Genomic DNA, 14,243 nt, shown 5'->3' with positions numbered 1-14,243 from the left:
GAATTAAAAATTTTTAGTAATTCCTATGATTGGCCAATACTGCTACTGCTAGCATTTGCTCCAGAATTCAAATGAAATGATGACCTCTGCCATGTGCTTTTACGTCAAATCTTGTCTTTCCTACTTTTTAATTCCTTAAGCTACTCAAAATGTAGCATTAAAATCTCTTTCCACCACCTATTTTCTTAACTTCACCAGAACTTGACATTTATAATCCCTTAACCCTGGATGAGAAACCAGAGAAGAGAACGAAATGTACTGGAATTCCACTTATCAATGTTTAGTACTCCAAACATTTGGCACACAAGAGATCATCTAGTATCTTAATGTTGGTTTCCTGGCTGGGCACTGTGGCTCAAACCTAAAATCCCAGCACTTTGGGAGGCCAAGGTGTGAGGATCACTTGATACCAGGAGTTTGAGACCACCGTGGGCAACATAGCAAGATCCCATCTGTACAAAAATTTTAGTAGGACATGGTGGCACACTCCTGTAGTCCCAGTTATCCAAAAGACTGAGGATGACTTGAGCCCAGGAGCTGGAGGCTGCAGTGAGCTATGATCATGCCACTGTACTTCAGCCTGGGAAACAGAATGAGATTCTGTTTTTAAAAAAATAAATAAAAATTAGTTTCCTCAAAAGCAGTGTCTGAGGGCTTAGATACAGGCAGCTATTTGGGAAGTAACCCCTAGAAGCAACAGTAACAGGGTGGTGACTATGAGGCAGGGAAGGTGTGGCAGTCACTAAAGAGTTTTGTGAGCCGATTAATGCCGTGGGCAGTGGGGCTCAGTCCTGCTGGTGACTCTGAGGAATGGTAATTGCATCTCAGAATTGACTTTCTGAAAGAAAGGAGGCTGGGGTCTTTGTGCACTGACTCTCATCCCCTATCCACTGTGGGTCACCTTGCAGTTGGCTAACTTCCCTGCTCTCCCAGGCTGTCCTGTGGCTTCAGAAAATACCCTGAGGTATACAGAGAAGATAGTCATAGGTGCTTGAGGTATTGACGGTTCACGAGAACCGTCCTCCATGGCTGAAGCTGAAAGTAGAGGTGGGCCAAGGGTGTGGAGCAGAGTACATCAAATACACCCACTACAAAATAATAATGATGATGTTCACCTCTTGGGAAGACCCAGGCCTCCCTGGACATCTCTGGGCATGTGCCGCCTCTTGCTTCTAACCCCAAACAAAGGCTGCCTCTGAAACACGATGATTAACCGCATGCCCGTTCATGGGAGAAATTTGTCATGGCTGCTAAAACACTTGCATTCTCAACACAGCCTTGGTGCCTTTGGGGAGCCTGGCCACAAAAATGAGTTGATTTTAACTGCATCTTGCAGGGAATACACCTATTTTTAGCAATTATCTTTGGAGTCACTGAAATAAAAGCATCTGAAAATTAATGATTCTTACCAAGTTATTGGCTTCTTTATATGCAGAGCTGAACTGCACAAGATTAAAGAAAGGCCATGCAAATCAAAGAGCGGTTTTTCCAAGAAAATACAGAGAATAAGGTGGTGTAGGATAAAGGAAAGACTTATGGACACAGAGTCAGGAAATCAGTCAAATCCTGTGTAATCATGAGCCAAATCACTCCCTTCTCTGACTCTTGATGTAGTTTTTTTAAGTGAAGAAATTGTATGTCAGGGGGAAAAAATGTGCATTTTTTAAGTTAACCTCAGAATTCCTCTCAAGAAGTGAATTGACCTATCTTTTCGTAGAAATATATATTTATAGATTTTTTTGCTTATGAAATGAGATGTTCCTAAACAAAGCCAGGTTCATCTGGGATAAGAAAACAAGAGATACCTAAACTGCTTTGTATACAAAATGAACAGGAATTTAGCATTAAGTCAGCCAATGGGGGGGGGGGGGGAGAAATTCAAGGAGAGAGGAAGGGATTTCCAGCAGAGTGGGGAACTTAAGCTAGAAAATAAGAGATGAACACTAAAATATGAATAGAGACAATGTGTGTCAGTTCCAAGGTGAAGCAGGGAAAAGCACATGCATGATTCTCTCCCATCCTTAGCACTGAGAGGGCTTTGTGTTCCCTTTGGAGCCTACAGGAGGTTAGATCACTGTTAGCCTGGGTCCCTGAGAGACCATGTGGAGCTGACTCCTCAACTTTTACTGCTTACATGGCGGCAATAGGTGTGTGTTAGTTCAAGCCACTGTTAAGACGTAGAGGGTCTTACGTTCTATAATCTAGTTTCTTCTGGGCCTCCTTCCCTGCTTCTGGTATTCGTTCCCTAAGAATTTCTGGAAAAAATTGGGGTTTCGGCTGCACAATTGCAGTTTATACTTGTTGCATTCCGCACCCTGCACTGCTCTGCTCCATGCCCCAGGAGGGTGATGACCTGCACAGATTGAATCACACATGGGAGCAGCAATGGGGTGAGCAGTGAGAGCTCAGGGGGTGGGGCATTTGTTCCTGGCCCCCAGATGAGCCCTGGTTTGGCCCACCTACTGCTGCCATTCCTGGCTGGCTGGCCCTCATCTACCTCCGTGGTGCTTTCGGGTTCCGTACGCTGCTTGTCCCTCCACTCCCTCCCGGGTGATAACAGCTCCCCACTGGTGTTATTCCCACATGCCTCACTCACTCCTGTTGGCTCCTCAATCCTGCCCACACCTCTGTAGATACAGGGTGCCACCCCTTTCCTACTGGGACTCTGAGATTTACAGAGCGAACACCAATCTTATCTAAACTTCAAAAGCCAAGATGAGCCCCATATGCCACAGGTCCTAGGAACACTCAGGTGGTTGACATTGGAATATGGCATAAATATATACTTCAAAAAATTGCTACAAAAGGGTCTGGAACATAGGAGCATGCTACACCTACCAATGTGAACCCAAAGAAAGAAAGCGTTTGTTTCAATGAGATGTGGCCAGACAGAGGAAAAATTATTATCCTTACTGAGATAAATAACTTTCTGGTGGAATTTACAAATATACAATCTAGTGACTGCAACAACCCAGATCTCTCTTTGAACACTGGACTTGGACTATTAACCTGCAATTGAGCATCAGGAGGTAAAATAAGACAGTGACTCAAAGCATGGACACTGGAGCCCAAGTGCATGGGTCTCAGTTCTGAGTCTGTCACACACTGGCTGGGTGATCTCTGGACAAGCCGTTCCCCTGTCTCAGTGTCCATGACCATGATAAGAATAACTTCTTCATAAGGTTGTATATTAAATGAGTTAGAGTGTTTGGTGCCTAAACTAATGCATAGCACATAGTAAGAGTCACATAAGTATTTATTATTAATCTCTGGATGGCCCATAGGCAACTCACATGTTCAAAATGGAACTCACCGTGTCGTTTCCTTTCAAAATGCACAACATTTCTGCTAGGCGCTCTGAGTAACCGATCTTGTAAATCACGTCACCATTTCCCCAGTGACCAAAACCCAACTTCTGACACTTCTCCCTCCCTCCTTCCCCTACCCACCTCCCCACCCCATACACCTGGTAACCAAGCTGTGATGGACAGGCAGGGTCAGCTCAGGACAACTCCGAGTCTCAGGGGTTTACACAATGAAGGTTTACATAACAATCCAATGTGGTTGGGCAGCTCTTCTCTTTTGCTCTCGTACATCTCTGGGATCCGGGCTGCTTCCATGGTTTTAGCTGAGCCAAATGCTTCTCATGGCCTGGTAGACAGCAGCATGCATAGTCTAGACCAGTGGTTCTCAAATTTTGATCTCAGGATCACTTTAAAACCTTAAAGAAATTATGTCTGTTAGGTACTGGCAAATTATATCGTATTGAAATGAAAGCAGAAAATGTTAAAATCTTTCTCTATTTATTTAAAAATAATAACTCATTGCCTGAATGAATATATATATAATATCTTTATGAATACTAAAATAATTTTTAAAATGAATAGAATGTTTTGATCCAAAACAAAAAAAAAAATTTAGAGAGAAGAAAGGTATTGTTTTCTGTATTTTAGCAAATCTTTTCAACATATGACTCAATAGAAAAGACCTGGGCTCTCTTATCTGCTTCTCCATTCAGTCTGTCTGATACGTTGTTTTGCTTAAAGTAAATGAAGAAAATTCAGCCTCACACAGATGTGTGATTGAAAAGAGAAGAGTATTGTAATAATGTTTTCAGATGATTGTGGATATTCTTGCTTGAAACTACACCAGAACTTGACAAGTGCTTATTTTCTTAAATGTTATTTGTAATGTAGAATAGGAAATCCTATCAATAAACTTTTCATGCTCTGTTGCATTTAAATATATTGTTCTATCTTACAGTTTGAGGGACCTTTTACCTGCATGATTTGGCAACATTGTTCGTTGGTCATTTGAAAAAAAAAATACTGGTTCACTGAGTTATACAGATCTTTCAAATGTTGACACATTTTAGCCAACAAAATTAAAAACCACAGCAATTAATATCCCAAATTTCATCAGAAATGTCTCTAAAAATTGGGACGCCATTAAGCTTACAGTGGCATATACAAGTTTTTCAAAACCCTAATGTTTGCCTGGAACATGAACATTATCATCTGCAACAAATACAAGTTGCTGGTTGCTTTCCTTAAAGCAATAGGCTCTTTTCTTTCGTTCCCAAGAAAATGTCTGCCAAACACTTGTGTCCAAATAACCGTAGTTTGTCAGTCATTCTTTCCAGTAAAAACAGTGTCACATTTTAAAAAGCGACTAGATCATTAAACATAACCATATTTTCCAAAACAAAAATTCAGTGAGAAGAGTGGCATTGTTTTACGTTTTGAAAAATCTCTGTCGTGTTGAGCTTGTGACTCAATTGCCTAAGTGCTTTTTCTCAAGACAACCGTTGTACTTCGGTTTGCAGTACGAGTTCTGCATATATCCCATTTCATCACACAGAACAATAAAAAGACTTGTACTCAATGCTCAGGCTTTAATAAAATTAACAATTTTTACTGCTACATCAAGGACATTTACAAGGGAAACTGGCATTCTTTCTAATGCAAGCATGTAGCAATGAAGAACACGGTGAAACGGTGAATACTGATGCAGTTTGGTGCCACTGCCTTGATTCCTGCTAAGTGCCAGTTTTATTATGAAGTGGTTGTAGTCTCACTATAAATTTTTTTTTTACCTTGCAGACCTTTTTAAAGGGTCCCAGGGACCCCCTGGCATCAGCGTTCCACACTGTGAGAAGCTCTGTCTTACCACACTCTAATTAATATAGCATTTTACACCCCTGCTTAACAAGCTTCTCCTCGCCCAGAGTGGTGTCACTCAAAGGTGCTCCAGGAACTAGTGCCAGTCCATAATCCTCAACAAAATACAGAGATTAAGAGCGAGCATTTAGAAATGTTTGCGTAATTTTCACAGAGTAATTGAAAAATTTAAAAAAAGAATGTTTTGTATGTCTTTGTTTTTTCATTTTCAAAACATTTATTTTTATTGTATTTTGCAAAATATTCATCTGTGACAGATTAGAATTTTTTTAAGTTCCTAATTTCTAAGTTAGAACTTTTTTTAAAGTTTCTTTCCTAACTTAGCCAATATCATACAGTTTGAGTGCTATAGCTATCTAATAGGTCTTCAAATTAGTGATTCCTCTCAATTTACTTTTATATTACAAATTTCTTCTAGCTATTCTAGTCCCTTTGCCTTTCTATAGAAATTTTAGAATAATCTTATCTATGTCTATGAATATCTTGCTGGGATTTTGATAGAAACTGTGATAAACTTATCAATTTGAGAATTGACGACTTTACTATGTTGAGGCTTTCAATTGATGAACATGGCATGTCTCTACATTTATTTAAATCTTTGATTTCTTTCATCAACGTCATGTAGCTTTCGGCATACAAGACCTCTACGTGTTCTGTTAGATTTACACTAAGTATTTCAGTTTTTGAGTGATTGTAAATGACATTGTTTAATCTCAATGCCCACATGTTCCCGGCTAGTTTGTAGAACTATAATTGATCTTTGGATGTTTATCTTGTATCCTGTGGCCTTGCTGACTCACTTATTAGTTCTAGGAGTTTTCTTTGTTTGTAGATTCCTTGAGATTTTCTATGTAGAAAATCATGCCAGCTGAAAATAGGGACCATTGTATTTCTTCCTTTCTAAACTATGGCTTTTATTTCCTTTCCTTGCTCATTGCACTGGCTAGAACTTCCAACATTATGTACGTTTCTAGTTTGATTCCATCTTAGTTGGAGAACACACTCAGTATTATTTCAATTCTTTTGAATGTGTTGTTTATTGGATCAGGATATGTTCTATCTCAGTATATGTTCCATGAGCATTAAAAAAGAACGTGTATTCTGCTGTTGTTAGAAGGGTGGGCCCCACCCCCACCCCAGGGTTTCTGATTCAGTCTATCTGGGTGGGGCATGATAATTTGCATTTCTAATAAGCTCCCTGGTAATACTTTTGGTACAGGCACCACATGTTAGTTCAATAGTCACCAAATTGATGATTAGAATCACTGGGAGGCTGAGTGTGGTGGCTCATGCATGTAATCCCAGCACTTGGGGGGCTGAGGCAGGAGAATCATTGCTTGAGGCCAGGAGCTGGAGACCAGCCTGGGCAACATAGCAAGACCCCGTCTCTATGAAAAGTTAAAGATTAGCTGGGCATGGTGGCACATGACTGTAGTCCCAGGTACTCAGGAGGCTGAGCCAAGAGGGTGGCTTTAGCCTGGGGAGATGGAGTTTGCAGTGAGCTATGATTGCACCACTATTCTCCAGCCTGGCTGACAGAGCAAGACCCTGTCTCAAAAGAAAAGAATCATCAGGAGAGCTTTTAAAACTTCGGTTAGGCCACTCACAGATAAATTAAATCAGAATCTCTAGGGAGTGGGAGGGAGCCAGGCACAGTACTTTGAAATCATCTGGGAGTTTGTTTCATACATTCATAAATCTGGTCAATCCCAGATTCTGAGTTGATTGGTCAGAGGTGTGTTCTGATATATTTCAAAAATTCCCCAGGGGAATCTTCTAATCATGTATCAACAGCTTCGAGTGCCATAGAACTAGATGGAAGGTACTGCCACGTGCTAAGATAGGCTCAGGTGCTGTCTCATTCTCTAACATAATTTCAGATGTCAGCCACCTTGCAGGAGCTTGCTAAGTCACCACTTTGGTATGTGGACCAACAGACCTCCCATCTTTGCCTTTCTTGCTGCAAACATAATGATGCACAACTCCCAGGGAGGTAGCTGTTAACTCCAGACCCACAGTCCCACAGAGAGAGACAATAGAAAAAAAGCATCATTTGGGAATAACTGTTCCTCACTGTCTCCTCAGTGCCTAGCAGAGTGCCCAGGCCATAATAAACATTAGATACATATTTAGTGACTGAATATACTACTTCGATTTATTAAAAACATAAAGACACTCAGAAGTTTTGGAATTTTAAACATTAGTCCTAACCAACGAATTCAGTACATCTAAATGCTGATTGTGAAACACGAGCAGTTTGATTTGGGTCCAGCAGCAGTACACTCAGATAAGCTCAACGTGGACCCAACAGCTTCTGGGCCATGAGGAAACAAAGACATGTTTCCAGAGCCCTTGAGGAGCTGCAGGGGCAATCTTGTCAGGTAGAACATGTTCTGATGTACCTTCAAGGTACATAACATGGACCTTCAAGATAAGCAGCCATGTCCTTATGTTCTCCATCAAATTATTCTGATCAGGTAGCTATGAATTCACACTCGCCCTGCAGGATATGCAAGAAATATCATTCCTCTTTATTTTTTTAAATTCCACACTGAATCAGCAACCTACCTATATTATCTTTATTAGGGGTCACTAAACTCTTGGAGATGTGGGGCTTTGAATGGAAGAAAATATTTAGATAGGTATCTTCTAGTCTTAGTCTGTACTCTTTATCTGTAGTAAGTCCACGTGGTACCTTGAAATTAAGAAGCTCAGCTTTCATTCTGTGTATGGGCATGAAAATTTTCACTGGGAGTTGAAAGTCTGGGTGTGCTGAAGGCCCAGCTTCCCTGGAAACTTCCTGCACAGTCTTTTCCCCAAAAGTCCTGCCAAACCTTTCCGGTTCTGTTACCGTGTGGGTTAATAACCCTACTACCAGGGGTTCTGTCTCTTTCCTTTTGTGGTGGAATCTCTTTCCTCTTAATGTTTCCTCTTCTTACTCACCTTTGGGCACTCACCAATCTCCCATCCTCCTCCAGAGTATCATCTTCTCAGTTGTCTTAAGTTTTCATAAAAGCCAAGGAGGGATATTGACCTTCAGGAGCTTTGACCTTCTACTTTGCAAACACTTTGAAGAAAGAGAAAACAAAGGCCTGGCTACTTTCTTAGTCTAAGAGAAGGAGAAGTTCAGATTCCAAAGCACAAATGCACTCTTACTCTCTTAATTTTTCAACACATTAATATCTCGGTAAGTTGTCCTGCCACAATGGTAAATTGGGAAGGAATATGTCTCCTGGAAACAAATCATTCTAGAAGCCAAGGTGATAGAACTCCCCAGGGTTTCTGGGCTATCGGGGGATAGTCCATATATCTCTTTGATTATGTCAGTAAAGAGATCTCTGCTGATTAGGAAAGCTTCTTGCAAACCCAGCGGTCCCTAACCTTTGCAGTTAAAAGTTTGTACAGCTCTGTGGAATGTTCCAGAACCTTTTCCTAAGCATTAATTTGGCACTCTATCAGAACATCTAATACTAGCCAGAAGTGTTTCTACTCAAAGGCAATACAATCTAATTCTCTTTGCAAAATAAGCCAGATTGCACTCATGAATGGGAAGACTTGGCCTAAATTGGGCGTCATTGGTAAATCTGTCCCCAACAGACATTTGCTGAGCGTCTTACTCGATGCCAGGTACTGAGGACTGAAAGAGAGAAAGGTCCTCAAGGAATACTCAGTGTATTCAGGGAAATAACAGCCAAGTTTTATAATCTGAGGTGATAAAATATGAATTAAAAGTTCTAGGAGCACAGGAGAAGAGCCAATAGAAAATTTATAAAGGAAATGACGTGAATCTGGGTTGTGAAGAACACATAAACATTTTCCAGGTGAGGATGAGAGAGACAGAGAGCAATCCAGACAGAGGAAGAGGCAGAGCAAAGGTACCAGGGCAGATCTTTGCAAACTTCCTTGTGAAGGGGTAGATGTGTGTGCACCAGTGAGCGTATTGGGAAACAGGGAGTAGGAGCTGGTGGGAGTTGATTTCGGAAGAGGGCTGCAAGTATAAGAAATTTCTCTAAGTTTAACCCAGTTTTATGATTAACCTGGAAATCTTTTGTTTAGCCTCTCAAACACTACAACAGGGTGACATAAATAACATTTGTTGTGTTCTTACTACGTCAGGAGCTAAGTGTACCTTAGGAAGTATCTCATTTGATCCTCACAATATCCCAAGAATAGGTTCTATTGCTATTTTCATTTTGTAAATGTTGTTCTCCGTGTTCACACATGTTATTCTCTGTGCCTGCTAATGTTCCAAGTACCCAAGACACTCACATGTCCCTGTGTGACTGGTTCACTTCTACAGGTCATATAGTTTGGGGGTTTTGTTGTTTTGTTTTACTGAGAAGATAATAAGCTCTGCTTTGATGCAAACTGAAGTGACCCAGCATGGTGTCCACTTAAACCTGTTGCTATACCACAGGGCTTTTTGACCTCACCACTTTAACCCCTCTGCTTTGACTTTGAGGACAATTGCTCCTGTTCTTTTGACCCTGAGAACATTTTGAATTAAAGACTTTTAATTAGAATTATATCAACTTAGATAGACTTTCTATCCAGAAAATGTTTCCCGGGGTGAATTCCATTAAGCCAATTTAATCCCTTGATCAATTTTCTACATAGCACAGTTAGACCATTTCCAAAAATGTTAACTCTACTAAAACTATTTTCATTTGGATCAATTCTTTTCCATTTAAAATTTGAAACAAAATTTGATGTATCGATTGGGTATTGTCCATATCAAATTTTATTGATCCTTGGCTTCTTTGTGTAATAGTCATTATTTCTATCAAGTCTATTTTTTTCTGGGTCAAATTTTCAGATCTAAATTTTTTTAAATAAAATTTGATTCTTCTGTCAATTCATAGTCAATAACTAGGTGTATTGTGTGCAGTTTTAGCTGTTTATTATTTATGTTAGTAAGTTAAAAATTATGACCATTATGAATTGAATTAAAAATAATGATGATTTTGGTTTCTCATTCACGGGGAAATATTTTTGTGTGTGTACATGTTTTTGCAAGAGAGGGAAAGAGAAAAAAGGGAGGGCAGGAGAGAGGGAGAAAGGAAATGAGAGAAAGAGCAGGAGATTTAGAGGAAGAAAAATTGTTTCCCAAGCTCTCAAATATATTGCAGAGTTTAAACATCCATGGGGTCAAAGTGGACAGGGTATGAGAGAGCAGTGGTTATTATTGGTCTGAGTGAGGTGGTCCTGAGCAAAGGCAGGAGCTGAAGCCCACATTATCCTTACGAAGGAGCTTGCAGAAAAGGTCTGAAGCCAGAAAGACTAGAAGGAGCATCCGAGGCACCGCTTGATAGTTAACAGCTCCCTGGATTTGCTACACAAATAGAGATTTCTAGGCAGAACCAACCTTATGCATTTCCGTTCTCATACCCAATATCACCTGGAGTAATCTGCAATTGAGGGCTTGGACTCCTGACATCTTCAAGGTTTTCAAGACAGGAGGCCATTGGCATGAACCTCCATGGTATCTTATAAATCCAGTAGAGAGGAGGAATAATGCCTTCCAGAACCTTCTTTTCAATGAATATCCATTTCCTATCAAGCTAAGTCCCGCTTCTTTTAGTGTAAAATACTGGATCCTTCACAATTTGGCTGGTGCTTACCTCTCAAGCTTCCACTGTCATCAGCCCACGCCAAGGCTCACCTCACTCAGGCTGCTGAAAGTTTTTCTGTTTGCATGTCAGTTTTGCCTGGAATTTCATTTCCTATTCTTCTGCCTAGAAAACTCATACACATCCTTCTCAAAGGGGCTTTCTGTTCTGTGAATTGGGTAGGGGATTATTGAGAATGTGAAGCATAGGGCAGTGACTGGGGCAAAGTGGGTGTGGGGGGCAGACAGACATGGGCTTGGGGATAATCAGAAGAGAAGGAGGACTATGAGAAACAGGCAATTGGGAGGGACCGGGGACATAGAAGGTCTGAAAGAGAATGGGGGAGGCTTAAACTTTGACTTGGAGGATGCTATAGAAAAACGAGACAGGATGGAAAATGGGATGAGACTTGAGGTGAATGGAAGGCAGTTGAGGTTAGGGTTGGGTACACTCCGTGTGCCTCCCTCTGTCCTCCTATTTTAGGAGACCCTAAAACAGCCCTGAATACATTGGGTGCCTAGTGTAGAGTCTCCTATCCTCTGTGGTCTGTGAACTCCTCTCTGTCCTGGAACATGGTTGGCAGGAGCATGCAACGACTGAGCCTCTACTTCTTAGGAGAACTCTCTGGTAAGGAGGGATGGAGTAGGTTGGCACAGCCCATCCCATCTCTTTAGGTGGCATCTGCTCAGTTTTTCACTGGACAATCTCTACCGCATCACCAAGCCATGCTGTTAAAGCCCCAGAAGATCGCTAATTCTTCATTTGTTTATTTTGAGACAAGTTCTCACTCTCTCACTGGGGTTAGGGTGCAGTGGTGATGTCATCATAGCTCACTGCAACCTCAAACTCCTGGGCTCAAGCGATCCTCCTGCCTCAGCCTCCAAAGTAGCTGGAACTACAGGTGCACACCACCACACCTGGCTAATTTTTCTATTTTTTAGAGAAACAGAGTGGAGAAGATGACTAATTCTGATTTAACTCACACTTCCCATGATGGTCTTCTCCATGGTCTTCTCTCTGTTCAGAAAATGCATGACCCTCACGAGGGAGGACTCAGGTTGTGAGGCTGGGGGTCTTCAACTGAATCTTCTTTTGAACTTAAGCCCTCATCAGATTCTTTGCCTGGATTCTGCCCTGGGCTAGAAATGGTGATGATTTGCTCAGAGTTATGAGCTGAGTTAAATTTTAAAAATGTAAGGTAAATTCACCTAATGGGGATATTTGGAGAACAAAGTGTCTGTGATTATCTTGTGAACTCCTGGTGTATGGCCTTGAGTGGCCTCAGGCAAGCCACTTGATCTCTCTGAGCCTCAGTGTTTACATCTCTTCAAAACTGGGATCAAATAGCTCTCTTTCAGGGCTGTCGTGATAACTGATTGTGTTATGGGACATTTAGTGTTTTTCTATTTAGATTTTAATTAAATTTCAGTTGATTTCTGTGTCTGGTGTATGGTTGGAATTTAACTTAATTTTTTTCTGAATGAGTAGACAATTATACCAAAATACCATTTTTTGAATAAACCCTTCTTGCCTTCACCAGTGAGAAATTCAACTTTTATTAGACCCTGGATTCTGATGTCTCCATTTCTGGACTCTCAAATTATGTTCCATTCTTCCATTGGCCTATTCTTGGGCTAGTGCCATACTGTTTTATTATTGCAGCTTTGTAACCTGTTGTGATATGTTGTCCCTTATCGTTATTCTTCTATTTCAAGAGTTTTTTGGTGGTTCTTAAGCATAAGAACATTTCTGTGCCGCAGATGAAAGTTTTTATCAAACTATTAAGTTCCAGAAATATTGGGGCTCAATTCGAATCATGTACAATCCATTCACATATAGATTCAGGGAGGAACAGCATCTCTTTAAAACAGTGACTTTTTCTAATTAGGAGAATGCTATGTATTTCCACTTACTAAAGTTTTCTTTACACACACACACACACACACCTTTCACATTTTTAATTAAATGCTATCCTGGGTAATATATATTATGAATGGCACCGCCTTCGCTTTGCTTTCCTTGTTCGCATTCACGCTCAACAGTGGTTCTGCTGAGCACCATTCCCCATCTCCTCCACCATTCTCTGGTCACAGTTATCGCAAGAGCTGCCACGTGAGGAAAAACATGACCCTGATCCCCAGCAACATTTACTGAGGCCAAGGGAGGATGTCCTTGCCTGACCAGGTGCAACCCCTCTGGGGCTGGCAGGATTGTATAAATAGCTGAGCTCTTTAGACAATGGGGTCTCAGAAACAAGGATCAGCTATGGAAATGGAATGAGGGAAACACTCTAGGCTTCTCATCATAGGTAAGCAATGAGGGACGGATCTTGTTGTATCTCAGGTCAAATCTAAGAGGCCAGGCAAACAGAAAACTTCAACTCAGACTGAAGTGCCGGCAACAGTAGCCAAGCACACAAAAGCAAGCAGGTGTGGGATGGAACACAGAGAGGTTCTGTGGCAACACTACAGAGAGATGGGATGGAGGAAGGGCTGGTGCCTGCAGCTGTAAGTTCTTGTGCCATTCAGGTGCCAGGTCGTTTGAACAGCACAGTGGTTAAGTAAGTAACATTAGGCAAGATTAGAACTGACAGTTGTCTAAAGACTGAATCCTATCTCTGTATGCTCCCCAGATACCACTGTCTACTCAGTCCCTTAAATATAATCACCCTCTATTTCCTTTCATACCTTCCTCTATTTCTTGCTCTCCACACACCTCTGCCTCCTCCTTCCAGCCTCCTTTCAACCCTCCACTCTCTGCCACACTTCATTGTTTTGGCATTGGTTGACCACGAGGCTCCCTGGTTTTCCAGAGTAGGGGACAGTCCATATGACTGAGGAGAAAGGACTTTCTCCTTCTTTATTTCACTCCTTTGCCTTTAAGCAGATGATTCAGCATAAAAGCTTTGAGCCAAGTGTAACATCAGATTGTTCCACAAATGACACATAACGTGAAAATAGCCGTCATGACAAGCAAGGGCACTCCCTCCTCTCTTAGGCAACGTCCTGTAGGCGCCGAGCCTTTCCATCTAAATCCAGGCAGATGGTGCGATTTTCCTGTTCTTCCTCGTGTCCGCAGCTCAGCTCTGGGGGTGAGGATGCGCCGTCATTTTGGCTGTGCTCTTTGCTTCAAGTTGTAATTGTTCAGGTTAGCCTGACACTTGATGGAACACTTGTAATTAATACATCACTCAGGATGGCACAAAGGAAGGAAAACATGGAGGGGCCTTTTTTTATTAAGCTAGAAATTTAAAAATCAATTCAAAAATGCTTTGAGCACCTACTGTGCACAAATAATTGCATAAGACTAGGGCTACAAAGTTGAGCAAATGAGCCTCAGCCTAAGGAGGACAGCCTTTAGTAGTGACGGCAATTGTCAGCAAAGGACAATGCAACATGCTCAGTGTGTTAAGGAAAATGCTCTAGTAATAGGTTGGAGTTAGAGAAAACATATT

The sequence above is a fragment of the Microcebus murinus genome, chromosome 19, assembly GCF_040939455.1.
Source record: "Microcebus murinus isolate Inina chromosome 19, M.murinus_Inina_mat1.0, whole genome shotgun sequence".
NCBI classification, from domain to species: domain Eukaryota; kingdom Metazoa; phylum Chordata; class Mammalia; order Primates; family Cheirogaleidae; genus Microcebus; species Microcebus murinus.
This window is presented reverse-complemented; position numbering follows the sequence as displayed.